This window comes from Lethenteron reissneri, chromosome 43 (genome assembly GCF_015708825.2).
Source record: "Lethenteron reissneri isolate LAM-NWPU_2019-01 chromosome 43, ASM1570882v1, whole genome shotgun sequence".
Classification (NCBI taxonomy): Eukaryota; Metazoa; Chordata; class Hyperoartia; order Petromyzontiformes; family Petromyzontidae; genus Lethenteron; species Lethenteron reissneri.
The window spans coordinates 11,476,481-11,495,294 of record NC_083821.1 but is presented as its reverse complement, the minus strand read 5'-3'; positions in this window follow the sequence as shown (position 1 = coordinate 11,495,294).

Here is an 18,814-nt window from a genome sequence, read left to right as displayed (position 1 = left end):
ACGGTCGAAATTGTCGGAGAAAAAACACAATAGCCAAAAGTTCCCTGCGAGTGACGCAGTAACGGGTTTCCGCGGGAGATAAAACCCGACTCCAATACGCCACCACACGCTCAACACCACCTTTTGACTGGGACAACACCGCCCCAATACCAGTGTCACTCGCATCAGTATCCAGAATGAAGGGACGTTCAAAATCCGGATAATCCAACGTCGGCGCAGTAGCCAGTAAATCGCGCAGGCTCCGAAACGCCGCCTCCTCCGGCGGTCCCCACACAAATTTATGCCCCTTCCCAGTAAGGAGATGCAAAGGCCTGGCGATAGTAGCGAAATTCGGAACAAACCTCCGATAATATGAGGCGAACCCCAAAAACCGACGCACATCACCCACCGTGGCCGGGGTTGCCCAATCCCGGACACAAACAGTTTTCTCTGGATCCGTGGCCACCCCGTCCGCACTAACAATATGTCCCAAGTATCGAACGGAGCGTTGCAGTAAATGACATTTCTTAGGCTTGAATTTCAATTTAGCAGAACGCATTCTGGCGAATACAGCCTCCAACCGCAGTAAGTGCTCATCAAATGTGCGGCTGAAGACTATAATATCATCTAAATAAATGAGACATGTCTCCCACTGCAACCCCGTCAACACCAACTCCATCAACCTCTGAAAAGTGGCAGGGGCAGCATTCAACCCCATCGGAAGACAGTTAAATTGGAATAACCCCTGCGGCGTACGGAAAGCTGTCTTTTCTCGCGAGGGCTCGTCAAGGGGGAGCTGCCAGAAGCCCGAAGAGAGATCTAGCGTTGAAAAAAACTTAGCCCCTGACAAGGCGTCGAGAGAATCGTCCATACGCAGCAGGGGATACGCATCTGCCACCGACACTTTATTCAGCTTCCGAAAATCCACACAAAATCGCAATTTACCATCCTTCTTTTTAACCAACACAACAGGCGCGCCCCATGGGCTATTAGACGGAGATATAATATCCGCTTTCAACATGTCTTCCACTGCCCCTCGAACATGCTCACGCTCAGCCGGACTCATCCGACGCGAGTTCAACCGGATAGGGGCAGCGTCCCCCGTGTCGATATGATGAGAGAGAAGCGAGGTGCGTCCCAAGTCCAAATCGTCCGAGCTAAACACATCGGAATAGCTCGATAATAATTTATGAATCGCACAACGCTGCTCGGTGGAAAGGGCCGAATTTTCCCCACATAATTCGGCGATCCAACGATCATCAACCCCTCCATCGTGTGAAACACCACCCACAAGCCCCCCGTCCGGCAGGTCACTCTGGGCCGTAAACGCCGTAGTGGCATGTGCCACAACGGTACCAGCTGGCACACACACGCTTTCAGCACTCGCATTTAACACCTGCAAAAACGGGCGCTGATCTGGACGGACAATAGTTTGCGCCCCTACCAGCGCTAAGCCGCCCGTAACCGCGGCGGACGGCGACAGCAAAATCCCAAAAGCACCCTGCCGACCCGGAACCGGCTTCCGGTATCGTAAGGGAATGAGCATCTGAGAGCCAGGTGGAATATCAACCGAAACTTCCGATAGCGCCTGCACCTGGGCGACAGGAGCCGGTCGCCCCCAGGCGGACTGTAAAAATTCCAATTTCCGGCCCCCCGGTAGTTCTATGCAATTTTCATTGATTCTAATTAGAATGGGCATCTTAGCCAAAAAATCCGTACCCAACAGGCAAGGAACCGCCAGGGACCTCGAAATCAACACAACGCCCGAGGCCGAGACACCCCCGATAGAAATGTTAGCGTCCACCTGTCCCACGATGCCCATACTACCCCCGTTCGCAGCGATGCAGGAAGCGTAAGCCGGCCTCACGGCCCCCGGTGGGATGTTCAAAAGATGGAATATCACATCCAAAATAATGGTCGCGGACGCACCGGAATCCACCAAAATACGTACGTCCACCCCTTGGATGGACCCAGGTACAGTGGACGAACCGGTAGCGGCCGCGACAACCCGCCGAGCCAGCTTACGCCACTGCGTTATCGAGCGACAAGGCTCAGCTACTGGCCTCCCGTATTTTACAACATCCGCGTCGCATAACAACGGCGATGAGTGAGGTGTCAGGCCTTGCCGGGTGTCTGGTGCGCACCGACTTGCCTGTGCCGGAGGGTCTTTCTTTGGGGCGTCCGCTGTCGAGGCCTCCTGCTGGGGCGGCCCCGGAACCCGGGCCCAGCAGTCCCTGGCATAGTGGCCCCGACGGCCGCAGCGGAAGCAGTCGACGTCGGGGCGGCGCGCAGCGGGCACCCCGTCCCGACGCGGCCGCGCCGGCGGCGGAGCCCGCGGCCCTGGCCCGCTTCGAGCCGGCCACGGAGTGGAGGCGGCCGACAACTCCTTTGGGCCGGTCGCATCCGGCACGTACACGGCCTTCGTAGGGTCCCACCCTACGGCCCCCCCATCGACGACAGGACCGCCCGTCCACGCCGTCACCTGTTTCCAGCGGCGGAGATTGAACTGGGCGTCCAAACACTTGGCCGCGGTCCGGGACGTGAGTTTTTCGTGACCGCACGCCTGCATGGGAATGCCGAGATCTCGGGACAACTCCAACATCTTCCCCAAGATGAGTGGTTCCAGCAGGTCAGGCTCCGTCTCCGGGTAAGCGGCCATAGCGAGTTCCAACACGGCGCCCCTGTACGCTACAGGTGACTCCTCAGGTGCGCGTTGCCGCTGCACGAATCGGCGATGGGCGTCATCGGGTGGCTCGTACGCGTCCGCCATTTCCTCGAACACCCCTCGCAGAGTTTTCTTCTTCGCAGCTTTTATAGAGCGAAAAAAACGAACGGACTCATCATCAAGAAGAGTCGGGAGCACCTCCAGTGCCTCAGCGTCCGTCCACCTTGCCGTACGTACCGCCGCCAAAAATCTGCAGGCGAACGCACTCCAATCGCCCCCGATGGAGAACTCTTTGACGGTTGTAAGGTGACGACTGCGACTCCTTGGCTTGCTTCCGTCCGTCGCTGACTCTTCCGGCGGTAAGTTCAGCAAGGCGTCGCAACGCTGTGTCGCCAAAATGGCGGACGATCCTCGCGGCGGCCCCAAAATGGCGGCTTCCCGCCTTCCGTGGTGCGCCGCCCCCAAGATGGCGTCTTCACGCCGCGTGGCCGATGGCGGCGCCATCAAAGACGACCCGGGCTCCTGCCGATCACCACCATCACCTTCCAACGCCGCCCTTGGCGTGACAAGGTCACACAACTCTGTGATGACGGTTTTTAGGGTTGCCAGTTGCTCCGCCATCCGGATCCATCTTAAATCTTCGTCCTTCAACGCAGATGGGTCGGACGAAGGGGCCACCTCCTCGACGCCCGGGCCCTCACGGATCTCTCCCTCCGCCGAAGTGAAGCCGACCTCAGGAGGAAGATCGTCGTCGTCCGAAGATGAAGCCGACGCCGGGGATGGAATATTCTTTTTCCTCAGTTGTTTCGCCATGCCGTTTCACTTCTGACTCCAGTGTAATAAAAGGACTCGGACACTTCCTTCTGTCTTCGTGTCTTTTATTGGGTTCTCGTCCTCACCCACACGGCACTCTGTTATAACTCTGTATTTGTAGCCCCCGGCTATTCACTGCTATTATAGCTCCTTCTTCCCTCTGACTCTCTGCTTCATCTACTGTAACCTCCTCCCTGCAGACTCGCTGCTACCTCTATGCAGACTCCCGCTGCTACCCCTATGTGCAGACCCTCTGGCTGCTACCGTATGCAGACCCGCTGCTGACTCTGTATGCAGCCCCGCTGCTGACTGCAGCCTCCTCGCTGCTTCGGGTCGGTCACCGCTGGCCAACGGTGCCGATCCTCGCTCCCCCGTGTTCGTGGCGATCTCGCCACCCTCCGCTTCGCCCTTCGTGGCCTCTCTCTGTTCCTGGTTCCCCGTCACTCCCCGTCCTCTTCCGGTTCCCCTCCTTCTATAGCCTAACCCCTCACCCCCCCCACGTGACCTAACTCCTCCCCTCCTGACGTCACCTCCGGAGGGCCGTTTACGCCCGCATTACATATACATACGTGAAATAAGTTACCTGGAGTATGGAAGGCGAGGACATGAAATGAATTGGTCTACAAACATTGGTGACATACTGAGATAATAACAGGCATGCGCTTATTGCCCACGCTCCATCCAGTTACTGAGAGGTTACGCAATCAGAGGGGAGGCTGAGCTCGTCGCTGCCTCACTTCTCGTCTCTTCCTGTATTTGCAGCGGAGCTCCGCAACCTTGGCGATTTTGACTAAAAAAATTATTGGAATCGGACAGAAATGACATTTATAACACAGATTAGTGGAAAAATCTTCATATTTATTTTACTATTTTCTTTTACTCTTCGTAACAGCTATTTTCATTGGAGTATGACAGGTGAGGTTCTGCCTCCCCTGCCTCCCCTGACTGCACGTCCCTGGTCAAAACCATCTCCTGCATCACAACATCCACCAACAAAGATAAAAACCCCTCATAGCTTTAACAGATTGTTGCAACAAGTGCTGTAAGCAAGCAACTGTGAACGCCAACAGGGTACACGAGGGGTGGGGTTGTCAGCACCATGCCCGACCAGCCTTGTCTCCCCAGTGGCAATGTTTGCATGCCACACCAGGTACAGTCCATATGTGAGGTTGAGTTGACATCGGGGAGGACCATGAACGGTTTGGATAATCATCGCTGGTGTTGGCCGTGAGCAGAAATCGAACTCGGGTTGCTGGGTTCGTATCGCAGCACACTATTTCGCCACTGCTGCCCACATCCACCAAAAATGCCACTAATATCACCAGCACATGTGTAAAGCCCTAGTGGAGCCCAGTGAATTCCTATGAATCCCTATTTATCACTCCTGGATCTCTTACCCTCGGGCACACTGATGCTGTTTTTGGACATCACGGGCTTTGCAGCCGAAGGCTGGAACCCCGCAAGAAGCAGCAGCAGTAGCAGCAGGAGCAGTTTGAAGAACTTGAACGCCATGGCGAAGCAGCTGTAGTAAGTGGAGCTCAGTGAATATCCTGGAGCTAGAACATAGCGTTGTTGTCAGGAGCTTAAACGTAGAGCAGTCGACCTCACGACGCGGCCTCGAAGTGTGACGTCACTACAGGTCTGTTACATGTGACGTGCTATTGATGGTGGGCGGAGCCAGGCGAGTGGGCGGAGCTAGGCGAGTGGGCACGTCCATTCGGCAGTTGAGAGCGGGAGGGAGGGACTTAAGGAAATCCAGGATTTGGAATACGTGTAATAAAGAACTTCGCCACGCACTGCTTGGTCTCCGTCACTCTTTATTCGGGTTAACACCCGCACCCGGCTGGTCCCGACACCGGACCAGCTGCTCCTCGCGACGCACCCCGCACGCGTTCTCTCGTCAGTCTTTCATGCTCCGCACACCGCTGGCCGATGGTGTGCTGAAGCTCCTGCAGCCACGTGGCTGATGGCGCGGATTCCCTCCGGCCACCCAACGTGGTCCCGCTTCTTCACTCTACCAACTAACCCAGAGCCCTTCCGGGCTCCCACCTATATCTCCTTCACCACATGACCCTGTCTCCTCCCTCTCACCACGCCCTTCCGAACCTTCCAGATCTGGCCTCCCCATATCGCCCTGCTGGCTCCGCCCCTAGGTTCCGCCCCCACTCACCTCGCTTCCGATTGGACCCGAGGTGAACGGCGAACCTTCACATACGCCCCCATACTGGCTCCGCCCCCCAATACCCCGGGCCGTATGATTGGCCCAGAGGCCAGCAGCGAACCCAGCTTACGCTCGCATTACACACGTAATAATAATTGTATTTACTCTGGTTCTTTCGGTAAAGTCACATAGAAAGAAAATAAATGAAATTATATAACTATTATTTTAATATTAAATAATAAAATATTGCTTAATAAAACAAACTTATTTATTTATTAGAATTTTTATTATTTCATTTATTTATGTCCCCTCTTGTGTTGCACCAGTAGCAGGAGCCCGGCTGGAGCTGCGCTCGCGTGAGGCAGCCCCGGGGGGCGAGGGGAGGGCGGCTTTCACTTCGGGGCGTCCCATCACCTCGCGGATCCACGGCACAAACCGCGACATCTTCGATAGAATCAGAATATTTATGCTGGAGGAATCCGATGAGCCATAAAGCTTTTTTTCACAGGTTTCCAGTAGGGGCGGGCACGAATGTTACAACAGTACAAAAACATGATAGTCGTGCAAAGTACAAGAAAAGGAAACAATCACCCAAACACAAACAAATACAATACTAATTCATCCCCATCCTAACAGGCAAATGCCCACTGAAGTATAACATGGCAGTACCCGTCAGCATCATGGCATGGTGAAGTATGGTCAAACCACCCTCATGACTGACACAGGGTGTAGAGTCCTTCATTCAGCAGCGGATTGACTCAGTGCTGAAGACTGTTATTATTTTATTTACTCAGGAAAGCTTTACCAAGTCTCAAGATTTATTTTTAAGAGGGTTCTGCTACATTGAGATGTTGGTCAATTCAACAAATGCCAGTTTGGCTATCTCATCATCATCATACATTGCACTGCATCATGCATTGCATTGTATTTCAATGCACCATAGATAGTATTGCAATTCAGTGCAATGGATTACATTTCAGAGCAATGCAATATTTCCAACAACTCTAACAGACAGCGGCTGCTGCTATTTAATTGACCTTTAATATTTCTATACATTCTACAAAAACAACTACGTTACTTGTCCCCATCTTTGGCTATTAAATTCAACAATTACTAGAACGACCTCATTTACAACTGCGGCGACAGCTTCTACGTAAACTATTTCTATCCTTACAGTCACTACTTTCGTCTCTTGCTCTCTTGTGTTGAATGCGGAAGACGACTCCCTTGTCAGGTCTTCGCATTGTTTGGTTCCCGATGTTTACGTACTCCGCCTCTGCCCTGCGGAGCTTACGACCGTTGGTTCTCGTTTCACAATATGCATGGGCCCGGCAGGGCTGCAATGCCATCTAAATGAGAAATGATCGGCCTGCAGTTTGGAGCTCGCCTCTGCCGAGTTGATATTTCCAGGGCCACGCGAGACAGGAGGAAGTTTCAGGCCTCCCCCATCGAGGAGTGGGGATCCCACCTACAGTTTGTAACCGTAGATTTGTGGCACTGGCGGGGAGATTGAATGTTTATCTCTTTCGTAACAGTGGACCCTGGCAGTGGCCACCGGTGAAAAACCAGGCTTAACTTAAGTACTAAGGCCTAGTTTTTTTCCCATAACAAAAAAACATACACAGTGCGTTCTAGATTTGAAGCTTTCGTGACTGCAAGGATTCATGCTCTTATGTTTTTTCGGTAAAGTCACGTAGGTAAAAAAATAATAGAAATAAAATAATAATAAATGAAAAGAAATCAATTAAATAACGATGTTTCGGAGGCAACACAAGTCTCCGTCTTCAGGTGGGACCGTCACAGCTAAATTTACTGTATGAAGTCAGTGTATCTTAAATACAAGTTAAGGGGAGGGGGGAGGGGGCTTATCTGCATGTGGTAGTCAGGGAATGGAACGGTGGGGGGGGGGCGGGGCTAGAAGGGAGGGTACAATTGGTGCACCTCGCCCGGGGTTACGGCCGATGTTGGCTGCCAAATCCAAAATAGCAGTACTGTTAAACGCTGGGGATGTCAACACTCGGTAAAATAGAGTAGTACCTGTCACATAAGATGGTACAAATATGCGTAGTTAAATCTTTTTTACATGGTTAATAACATCTTTCCAATGATTGCTCAATTTGTACCCATTGAGTAGGTTCAGGATTTTGTTGTTGTACGAGCCTTTATCCATGATAACCGTAGCAGTGTGTGATGCAAGCCATCACATGGCACGCGCCGGCGTCGTCACACCGCCTCTCACCTTGGTGTAGACTTCATGCTCGCCGCGCCACGCGGCCCCGTCGCCCCAGCTCACGATGTCCGTCAGGCAGGATGTGTCTCTCCGTAGGGAGTGGCGTGGGGGCCGCCACTGTCCCCACCGTAAGCTTCGCCCAGCTTCCCAAAGCACTGCGCCCCGTGCAGAACATATTGTGCGGAGCCCAGCGCCCTGACGCACTCCGCGTGCGGCACGAAGGGCACGCTTACGGCCTGCAAGCGCCGGCGTTGCCGACAGCTGGGGGGCAAGGGGGGAGTTTTGCGCGGCTCAGGCGGGTGCGGCCATGCGTAGCGGATGGGGCTGCCTGAGTGCAGCTGCGCCCTTGTGCGTGCGCGGCGGAGCGATAGTGTAGCGCGGTTAGCAGCGCTGGGAACCTGGCGGCCCCGAGTTCGATTTCCCGCTCACTGCCGACACCGGTGGCGATTATCTGAACCGGTTCTGGGCCTCCCCTATGTCGACTCGGCCTCAAATGAGTACCTGGTGCGGTGTGTAAACATCGCCACTGGGGAGACAAAGGCGGCCGGGCATGGTGGTGGCCAGTGGCCACCCACCCCATCGTGTGCCGTACCAGCCTTCATAGGTGCTCGCTAACAGCACTTGCCCCAACAGTCTGTTAAGGCTATATGGTTAATCTTTGGCTATACACACATGCATTATTCCACAAACTATTCCAGTGCTTTTGATGTTATATACTACTGTGCCTCACGGTATTCTATTGTGCGTTTTATGTACGTAGGATTGCTATTCATCACAAAATTGCAGTTGATGGAACCATGCTCCACGTAGACATTTACACTAATAACCGCCGTTATAAGTGGCGGTGATGTCACCATGGCACTTGAGCCAAGCTTGGTGCACCTTGAGACAATGAGAAGTTTCGAGAGGCTTGCTGGCAGGAGGTCACGGGACAGACTCCGTTGTTATAGGTTAACGAAGGCGACTGGACGATGCGCCACCTGTGGCTCCCCACTATGCCAACTTGCTGCATTTTAGCCACCACCGTGCCCCACTCATTGCGTGAGGTGACATTAGCAAGCACACCAAATGACACGCCATCCTTCACGGTCGTTCTCTACATACGACTTGGTTGCCAGTATTGACTATGATCGCGTAGCGCCACCCGGTACTCTCCACCACCACCACCAGGCCTGGACTGGGTAGGCAAATGCCCGGAGGACCAGTCCATTCCGAGGTCCGGTGGGCCGGTTTGTGTGGAGACATTGCAAATGTGATCAGAGTAATTAAATTAATACAAATATTTGAAAACGACTAAATGCGTACGCTTAATTGCTTATTTACGCTCTGAGTTGGCATTAAGTCCCATAGTCGCCAGCCCCAAAGATTCTTCTCACCAGCCAATTGAAAAAAAATGTTGACCAGCCCAAAAAGGCCAAAGAGATCGCACGGTCGAACGTCATGTCGCACGACCCATTTAAACTAAAAAAATTAATTGCCCATAGCCTGAAATTTAGTCCGGTGTGGTTATAAATGCCCGTGCCGATTTTTAGTTCCAGCTCTTCACCACCCTCCAACTCAATCTACCACCCACCAACTCACTCTACCACCCAGCTACCCACTCACCCACCAACTCACACTACCACCCACCCACCAACTCACTCTACCACCCACCCACTCACTCAACCACCCCCCCACGCACCCACCAACTCACTCTACTACCAACCCACCCACCAACTCACTTTACCACCCAGCCACCCACTCACCTACCTACCAACTCACACGACCACCCACCCACTAACCGACCAACTCACTCTAACACCCACCCACCAACTCATTCTACCACCCAGCCACGCACCAATTATCTCTACCACACACCCACCAACTCACTCTATCACCCACCAACTCACTCTACCACCCACCCACTTACACACCCACCCACTCACTCTACCACCCACACACCAATTCACTTTACCACCCACCAACTCAATCTACCACTCACCAACTCACTCTACCACCCAGAAACCCACTTACCCACCTACCAACTCACTCTACCACCCAGCCACTCACCCACCCACCACCTCACTCTACCACCCACCAACTCACTCTACCACCTGGTACACTAACCGCTGCGCCACCGCTCCTCGCACACACACACAGTGGATGGCCAATCCGGAGTCCCCCTCCCTCTAGGTCGATTCAGCCTTAAAAAAGAAAACGAGTATCCGGTGTGGTGGGTGTGTAGAGCATCAGCACTTGGGGAGACAAAGGCGGCCGGGCATGAGGGCAGAAGATGTGCTGGTGCACATACAAACCACCACTCATTGCAGGCACTTGCCCCAGCAGCCTACACGGGGGAGCTCTTCCTTTGCCTCAGTGCATCGTGAGGTAGTCCAATCTGCAACAACATCAACACCAAATACCATCATCATCAACATCATTAACATCAACATTATCAACATGATCATCATCACCAACATCACTAACTCAACCACCCCCTCATTCAGCCACTCTACCACCCACCCACTATACAACATATACTATCGACAACATACCAAACACTATACTGTATACATAATACTATACACAACGTACCATACAGACGATGATATAGACAACATACCATACACAATGCGATAGACAGCATAGCATACACATGATACAGTACACACTATACAATGGACAGAATATCATACCGGATACTGTTTTCACCGTACTATACACATTATACAGTACAAAATACTGTACACAACATACACACAATGCTATACACACCGTACTATACATCCCTACTATACACACAACGCTATACACAATACCATACACACACTACTAGACTATACACACAACACTATGCAAACCATGCTATACACAATAACATAAACACCATGCTATACACCCCATACCATACACACAATACTATAACACACACGAGTGCTGTTAGCGAGCAGTAGCACCTATGAAGGTTACCGGCACTGTGGCAGACGAGTGGGTGGGTGTCCAGCAACCACGCCCGGCCGCCTTTGTCTCCCCAGCGGCGATGTTTACGCACCGCACCAAGTACTCATTTGAGGCTGAGTCGACCTAGGGGAGGCCCAGGACCTGTTAAGATAATCGTCACTGATGTTGGCGGTGAGCGGGAATCGAACCCGGGTCGCCGGATTCATAGCCCAGCGTAGCGCTAACCGCTACACCACCACTCCCCACATACACAAAGATCCCCCATTTAGCCTTAACAGACTGTAGGGGCAAGTGCTGTGAGCGAACACCACATACACACACAGAGACACACGCAGAGAGACACACGCAGACACAGAGACACGCAAACACACAAAGACACAGACATACACAGAGGGGGTGGGTGGCCAGCACCACCCACGCACGCCCGCCACCATGGCCACCTTTGTCTCTCCCCCAGTGCTGGCGATGTTGACCACACACCGTGACATCGGGTTACCCATTTGAGGCTGAGTCGACCTAGGGGGGGAGGCCCCTCACCGCCACAAAGCCGACGTGAGTGAGATTCGAACTTGGCGCCTCCCACCTCGCAAACCGGAAGTGGCGGCGAGGGATGGGGGCGGGGGCGAGGCGGGGCGGTGGGCGGGGCGATAGATGGGGCGGTGGGCGGGGCGATAGATGGGGCGGGGGGCGGGGCGGTGGGCGGGGCGGTGGGCGGGGCCAGACACTTGCTACGTCATAGACTTGGGGGCGGGGTTACGTGACGTCGCGGGGCAGCGTCGTTCATAACTCTGGACGCGTGCGAATCAGACGGTAGCACCTTCACCTTGCTCTCTTCATCGTCGTCGTGATCCAAGCGATAACACTCGAAGAGGTGAGTACGTGAATCGAAGTTGATGTTGTCCGTGTTGATGATGTGAGTCCATGTTGATGTTGTGAGTCTGTGGTTGATTAAGTGAGTCTGTATTGATGATGCAAGTCTGTATTGATTATTTGAATCCGTGGTGATAATGTGAGTCGGTGATGATGTGAGTCTGTGGTGAATCTCTCCACCATGCCCCACCATTCTCCACACAGATAAGCCATGAAATCTAAGCAGCACAACAACGCTACTCTGAAGTTCAACGCCATGGCGGTACGTGTGGCCTCCTCCACTTGACTTACGAACACCACCAACACTTAAAAATATGACCCACACTTACAAACACTACCCACACTTACGAACACCAACCACACTTACGAACACCACCCACACTTATGAACACCACCGACACTTATGAACACCAACCACACTTACGAACACCACCCATACATACGAACACCACCCACACGTATGCATATGTATGTACATGTGTGTGTACGTATCTATATGCGTGTAAATGTATGTGCGTGTGTACGTGTGTATATGTGTGCGTGTGTAGACGAGTCAAAATGAACCGAGCCGGAGTCAGCCTACGTCTGCCAACATGTGGAGTGCGCTGACCTCTGGCAGCGCAATAATTCGCAGCAAATCACCCAAAGGTAAGATAAACAGAGAGGAGAGAGCAGAGACAGAAAGGAGAGAGGAGCAACAGCAACAGCATGAAAGTCAAATAAATTATATCAGCTCAAATGAAAGCAGCTCAAGCAAGTGGGCTGATGTCATCGTCATCATTGTCGCTTGGAAAGGCACAGCAGCAGCCAAATCACACTTGGATGATTGTTGATTCCTAAATGGGGAGGGTGGGAATAGATTGGAAGACCTGGAGAGAAAATCCATGCAGTGATCACTTTACCAAGAGACCCACAGAGACGACCATCGACACAGAGACACTCATAGACACACAGAAACATTCATAGACACAGAGACACACAGAGAAACCCATAGACACGTAGAGACACCTACAGAGAGACCCAGACACATAGAGGCCCACAGAGACACCCACAGAGATACCCATAGACACAGAGAGACACTCATATACACGCAGAAATACTCATAGACACATAGAGACATACAGAGACACCCGTAGACACACAGAGACACTCATAGAGACACACAGACACACCCATAGTCACACAGAGAAACCCACAGAGAGACCCAGACACATAGACACATAGAGACACCCATAGACACATAGACTCATAAATACACACGGACACATAGAGTCCCACAGATACACCCACAGGGACACCCATAGAGCCATACAGACCCACAGAGTCGGCCAAAGAGATGCACAGATACCCACAGAGAGCCACAGAGACCCATAGACCCACATACACCCAGACCCCTAGAGACTCATAGAGACACCCACAGAGACCCACACCTTAGTACAGTTGGATACATACGGTGTGAAATAAGTTCAACATATGTATGTAACAAAAACAATAGCTTCAAGCACACTAAAACCATCTGCTTGGTTTAGATATGTGGATGACACATGTGAGGTCTGGACACACGGCGAAGATATACTGAACGCATTTTTAAATAATCTCAACTCGCAAAACCCATCCAGCAAGTTCACCATGGAAGTGGAAACTGACAGAACTCTACCATTTCTGGATATTCTGCTCGGACTAGGTACAAGTGGTAAAATAACACAGTGTTTACCGAAAGAAAACGCATACTGACGCCTATCTGAATGCAGAGTCAAACCATAACCCCGCACAGAAATCTGCTCTTATCAAGACGCTCATTCATCGAGCTAAGAAAGTGTCAGATGGTGACAGTCTGAGAAGTGAAATTCAACATGTTAAAGAAGCGCTGCAAATTAACAGTTACAATGATGCACAAATCAACAGGCCATTGAATACCAATACCAAATCAAATAACAAGAGCATTGAAACTGCCTAAGTAATTAAAACGATCAAAATACTGTACATTGCGGGAGTAACTGATAAACTAGCCAGATGTTTGGAAAAACAAAACATCCGAGTCAGATTTGGCACAGTACATAAAATACAGAATTTAATATCTGGTACAAAAGATGTATTACCGAAGCTATCAACAGAAAGTGTTGACACGATTAATGGTAAATGTTTTGCTGGGCAAACAGAACGAATGATCAGCACGAGACTAAAAGAACATCAGAGAAATATTTAATTATCCCAAATGCAACTGACAGCAGTAACAGAACACGCGTGCCAACAAGGACACTCAATTGATTTTGATAATGTTGAAGTTTTGTGCAAAACTAGCTCCGACTGGCCAAGACTAATTAGAGAATCTATCGAAATTGAAAGAAATCAAAATTACTTTAACCGTTCGGATAGCTACCATCTTAGTGCTGCGTGGAAGCGAATCATCAAATAATGCATGATTTAAATGCATGCCTACAAAGGGTAGTCTACTTCAATAGGGATTACCGTTGGTAGGGATATTTTCATAAACACAATAGACGGGAAGGACAAGTTCCAAGGGCTTGCATAATGCACATGCATAATGTACGTTGCCTCAGTAATCCCCCCCTCTACGCCTCTATATAAGGAACGAAACAGTAAGACTTCTCCACAAACCTGGCTGTTGCCTGATGCAGCTAGTTGTAATTACTGGTGAAACGTCATACTCAGTTTGTTAATGTTGTGGCTTATCTCTCCAACACACCAGTGTGCTGTACTAGTAACGAATTGCCATGTTCTGTTTCCTTGACAACCCTTACTAGTTGGCTGTGTCGGGTGGTGGCTGGTTTTAACGACACATTTATATATTTACGCGATCTAACCCAAAAACCTCTTATGGATACGTATGTACACAGAGACCCACAGACACCCAGACCCATAGAGACCCACAGATAACCACAGAGACCCAGACCCATATAAACTTACGGAGACCCATAGATACCCACAGAGACACCCATAGACACCCATAGACACCCATAGTATGGGTCTCTCTGAGTCTCTGCGAGTCTATACCGGTTTCTGTGTGTCTCGATGGTTCTATATAAGTCTCTGGATCTCCATAGGTCTTATTAAGTATGGATCTCTATGGGTTTGCTCTGAGTCTCAGTGGGTATCTATGGTTCTACAAGAGTCTGTGGATCTCCATAAGTCTCTATGTATATGGGTCTCTGTGGGTCTATCTGAGTATGGGTCTCTATGGTTCTATATGAGTATGGGTCTCTGTGGTTCTATATGAGTATGGGTCTCTGTGGGTCTCTATGGTTCTATATGAGTATGGGTGTCTATGGGTCTCTATGGGTCTGACCAGCTAGTTGTGCCTCAGCCTTGTTCCATCTGGGACGGCCCTCTAGCTGCTACCGTAGGTGCACACCAGGCTCAACATTCCTGGTGAGTCGGTACAATCAGCAGCTGCCAACACACCAGGCTCAACATCCCTGGTGAATCGTTACAGTTAGCAGCTGCCAACACACCACGCTCAACATACCTGGTGAGTCGGTACAGTCAGCAGCTGCCAACACACCAGGCTCAACATCCCTGGTGAGTCGGTACAGTCAGCAGCTGACAACACACCAAGCTCAACATCCCTGGTGAGTCGGTACAGTAATCAGCTGCCAACGCCGAACCCCGGGCGGCGGCTAACTAACCCGGAAAACTCAGCTTGTCTGAGCCTGTGCATGTGGAACCCCTGGTGGAGGAAATTCCACCAAAAGGGTCTTTGGACCTTCCACTGCAACCAGGACCATCTCCAGTCATCTTGACTATGTCTTGCCACTGGGTAGAGATGGGGCTGGTCGAGAGAGTGAGGTTGATGCTGCACAAATCACCCTCACTTAAATCCAAGTTCTCTGTGCAAGTCATGGCACATTTTACCATCGTCATTATCCAAGTCCTGTGGCGATGGGTGAGCGACGAAGCAGCAGGCATGGATATGCTGGAAGCTGTAGCCACAAACCTGCACACAGGCGGCTCAGGATATTAGTCGTTCCCTCACTGGACCGAAGCTGCAATGAAGTCCGGCAGCACCCTAAGTGACTGAGCAACCCTATTCAGGATCACACGTTTGCGGTCGAAAACAAATAAGATCAAAGTGATACCACTCACTGTTGGTGCCTGGAATGTGCGCACTTTGTTTGACACATCTGGATCAAAAAGACCTGAGAGACGCACCGCCCTCGTGGGCAGAGAGTTAGCCAGATATAATGCGGATGTTGCTGCCCTTAGTGAGACCCGACTGGCCAATACTGAACAGGTGACTGATGTGGGTGCAGGTTACACATTATTCTGGAGCGGACGAGGCCAGGAGGAGAGACGTGATACTGGTGTTGGTTTTGCAGTAAATAACCACCTGGTCAGCCAATTGGCAAGCCAACCCAAGGGAAAAAACGACCGTTTAATGACCTTAAAGCTCCACCTATTGGGTAAAAAGGAGGCCACCATCATCAGCGCCTATGCCCCTTCCATGACCAACTCTGATGAGATCAAAACCACGTTTTATAATGACCTGGAGGTCAATATTGCTACCACAACCAGCTTTGACAAACTCCTGATACTTCGTGACTGCAATGCCAGAGTTGGAAGAGACCATCAATCATGGAATGGAGTCATAGGTGCACACGGCATTGGAAAATGTAACAGCAACGGTCTTCTACTGCTGAAAACATGCTCTGAATTTGACCTGCTATCACCAAGACGATATTTTAACTACCAAAGCGCAAGAAAACTTCATGGATGCATCCTCGTTCACACCACTGGCACTTGATTGACTACGTCATCATATGAGGAGGAGCGACCGTCACGATGTCAGGGTAACCAAGGCAATGTGTGGTGCTGAATGTTGGACTGACCATTGTCTCATCATCTCCAAACTTAACATCCAGATTAATCCTCCCAGATGCCCACAAGGAAAAAGACGTGTCAAGCGTCTTAACATCACTCGCCTACAACAGGAACACACCCGACTGGCCTTTGTTCAAGTTCATTTATTAGGTATAGCCCTGTGAGCCATTCGGATCTTAAATCGGGTGCAACCGCAACAAACAAAAACAAAACATGAACAAAAAACATCTTAAAGTGAATATGTGACTGAGTGCAAACAGAAAATCCAAGAAAAGACAGTAAAATATTGCAGAAAAAGCACTGTACTCAAAAATGTGCAAAAATCCCGGTGGGATGCAAGTCAAACAACAACAACAACCACAAGACAACTTAGATTAAGGCCATCAGTCTAACGCTGTACTGCAACAAACAAACATGGCCAAACCAAAAAACGTATCAAAAATCACCAAAATAAAGCCATAAAAGCAATGAAACAGTGGTCATAGGAACTGTGACCGAATTTTCACAATAAACGACATAAACATGTACTACCAAACTCTGCAGCCATAGCTGGCTGCATGAGTCACTCCACAACAGTAGGAGCATCAGTCGGAGTATCAACATTTTTCAATGCACCTTTAAGATCAGCACACTAAATCAAAACACAGATCATACTTTGCAGCGATCATCCGGAGCGAAACATTATATTTTAGGCCACTAAATTGCAGTGGCAGCTAGGGGTGTACAACTCCTCTAGAACAGTTTTGAGTGAAGATCTCATAGATAGTGATTCAAGTTGCAGTTTATTGGCAATAGCATTCCAGACCCTGGGGGCATCAATAGAAAAGACCCTTCCTCCAGTATTTGTACGGCAATAGGGAATGCGAAGCTGGTAAATGAGCGAAGACCTTAGGTCAAACTTGTTATTTGAAACAGAGAGGAGATCCAGCAGGTAATCTTCGGATTTTTTTGTAAGTACATCATGAATAAATAAGATCTGATGCACAAGCCGTCGAACATTGAGAGATGTTAAGTTTGACCCAATGTAGAGATCACAGTGGTGAGTCCTATATGGGAAGTTAAATGCAAATCTTAAGGCCGAGTGATACATTGAGTCAAGTACAGTACTTGGGGCTGATTTATACACGATGTCACAGTAATCTAGTAGAGGCAGTATGGTAGCTTATATCAATTCCAAACGGAACATAGGGGGGACGCAGTGCTTGTGTCGATACAGAAAACCAATTTTTATTTGTCTTTTTACCAATATAATCAATGTGATCTTCAAATTTAAGTTTTGAATCAAGAATGACCCCAAGATACTTATAGATCTTGACTTGCTCTATTTGATAATTATTTAAGGAATGTAATTGGGGAAAAATAACTTCCTGCTTTAGTCCTGGTGAGAAGCATAGCACCTTGGTTTTGGAGGTATTCAGGACTAGTTTAAGAGCAACTAGCTGATGTTGTAGTTTGTTGAAATCACCATGGAGCTTAGCAATCACGTCATCCGGAGAGCGGCCAGCAGTGATCAGTATCGTGTCATTTGCAAAAAGATTTACCCTGGAATGATCCAGGTCAGTGCCCAATTCATTGACATAGAGAGAGAACAAGAGGGGGCCGAGGATTGAACCCTGTGGAACCCCTTTTGTTATCTTAACACTGTTTGACCTCCAACCATCTGTGAGTACAGTTTGGGTGCGAAAAGAGAGGTAATTTAAATTTCGATTTAAAGCTTTCGTGACTGCAGGGATTCATCTTCTTGGTTCTTTCGGTAAAGTCACATAGAAGGGAAGTAATAAAATAATAAAAATAAAACATAATAAAACAATTCTCACGACGTTTCGGCCACAACGCAAGCAGCCGTCCCAAGGTGAAAACCAGGTCTGTCGATGCGACAGCGTCTGAATGAAACAGCACACGTGCTTGGAGCATATATATAAGCTGGGTTGGAAGGGGGGAAAAGAGCGCCTTGACAAAAGAATATGCATATCAAGAGGAATTTAGCATATTCATGGGAAATGCAGGTATGTGGTTAGTACTACTTATGCCCGTGCATTATGCAGGATTAGCAGCATCAAAGGGAAGGGATATGGGAAATGCAGGTAGTCAAACCCAACATTAAATTACATACTGTATTGCTATAAACCAAATCTACCATGGAAGGACTTGTGGCTGCACATCAGAGCTCTACATCATCCCTGACCTGTCCAATGCGCCACAGAGAATTCCGGGCTTGGATTGGCCTGTTCAGCCATCTGCGCACTCATCAAAACCCAACAAAATGACAAACGTGCCATGGTCATCAACTTGATGGACGAACAAGAGAGAGAGAGAT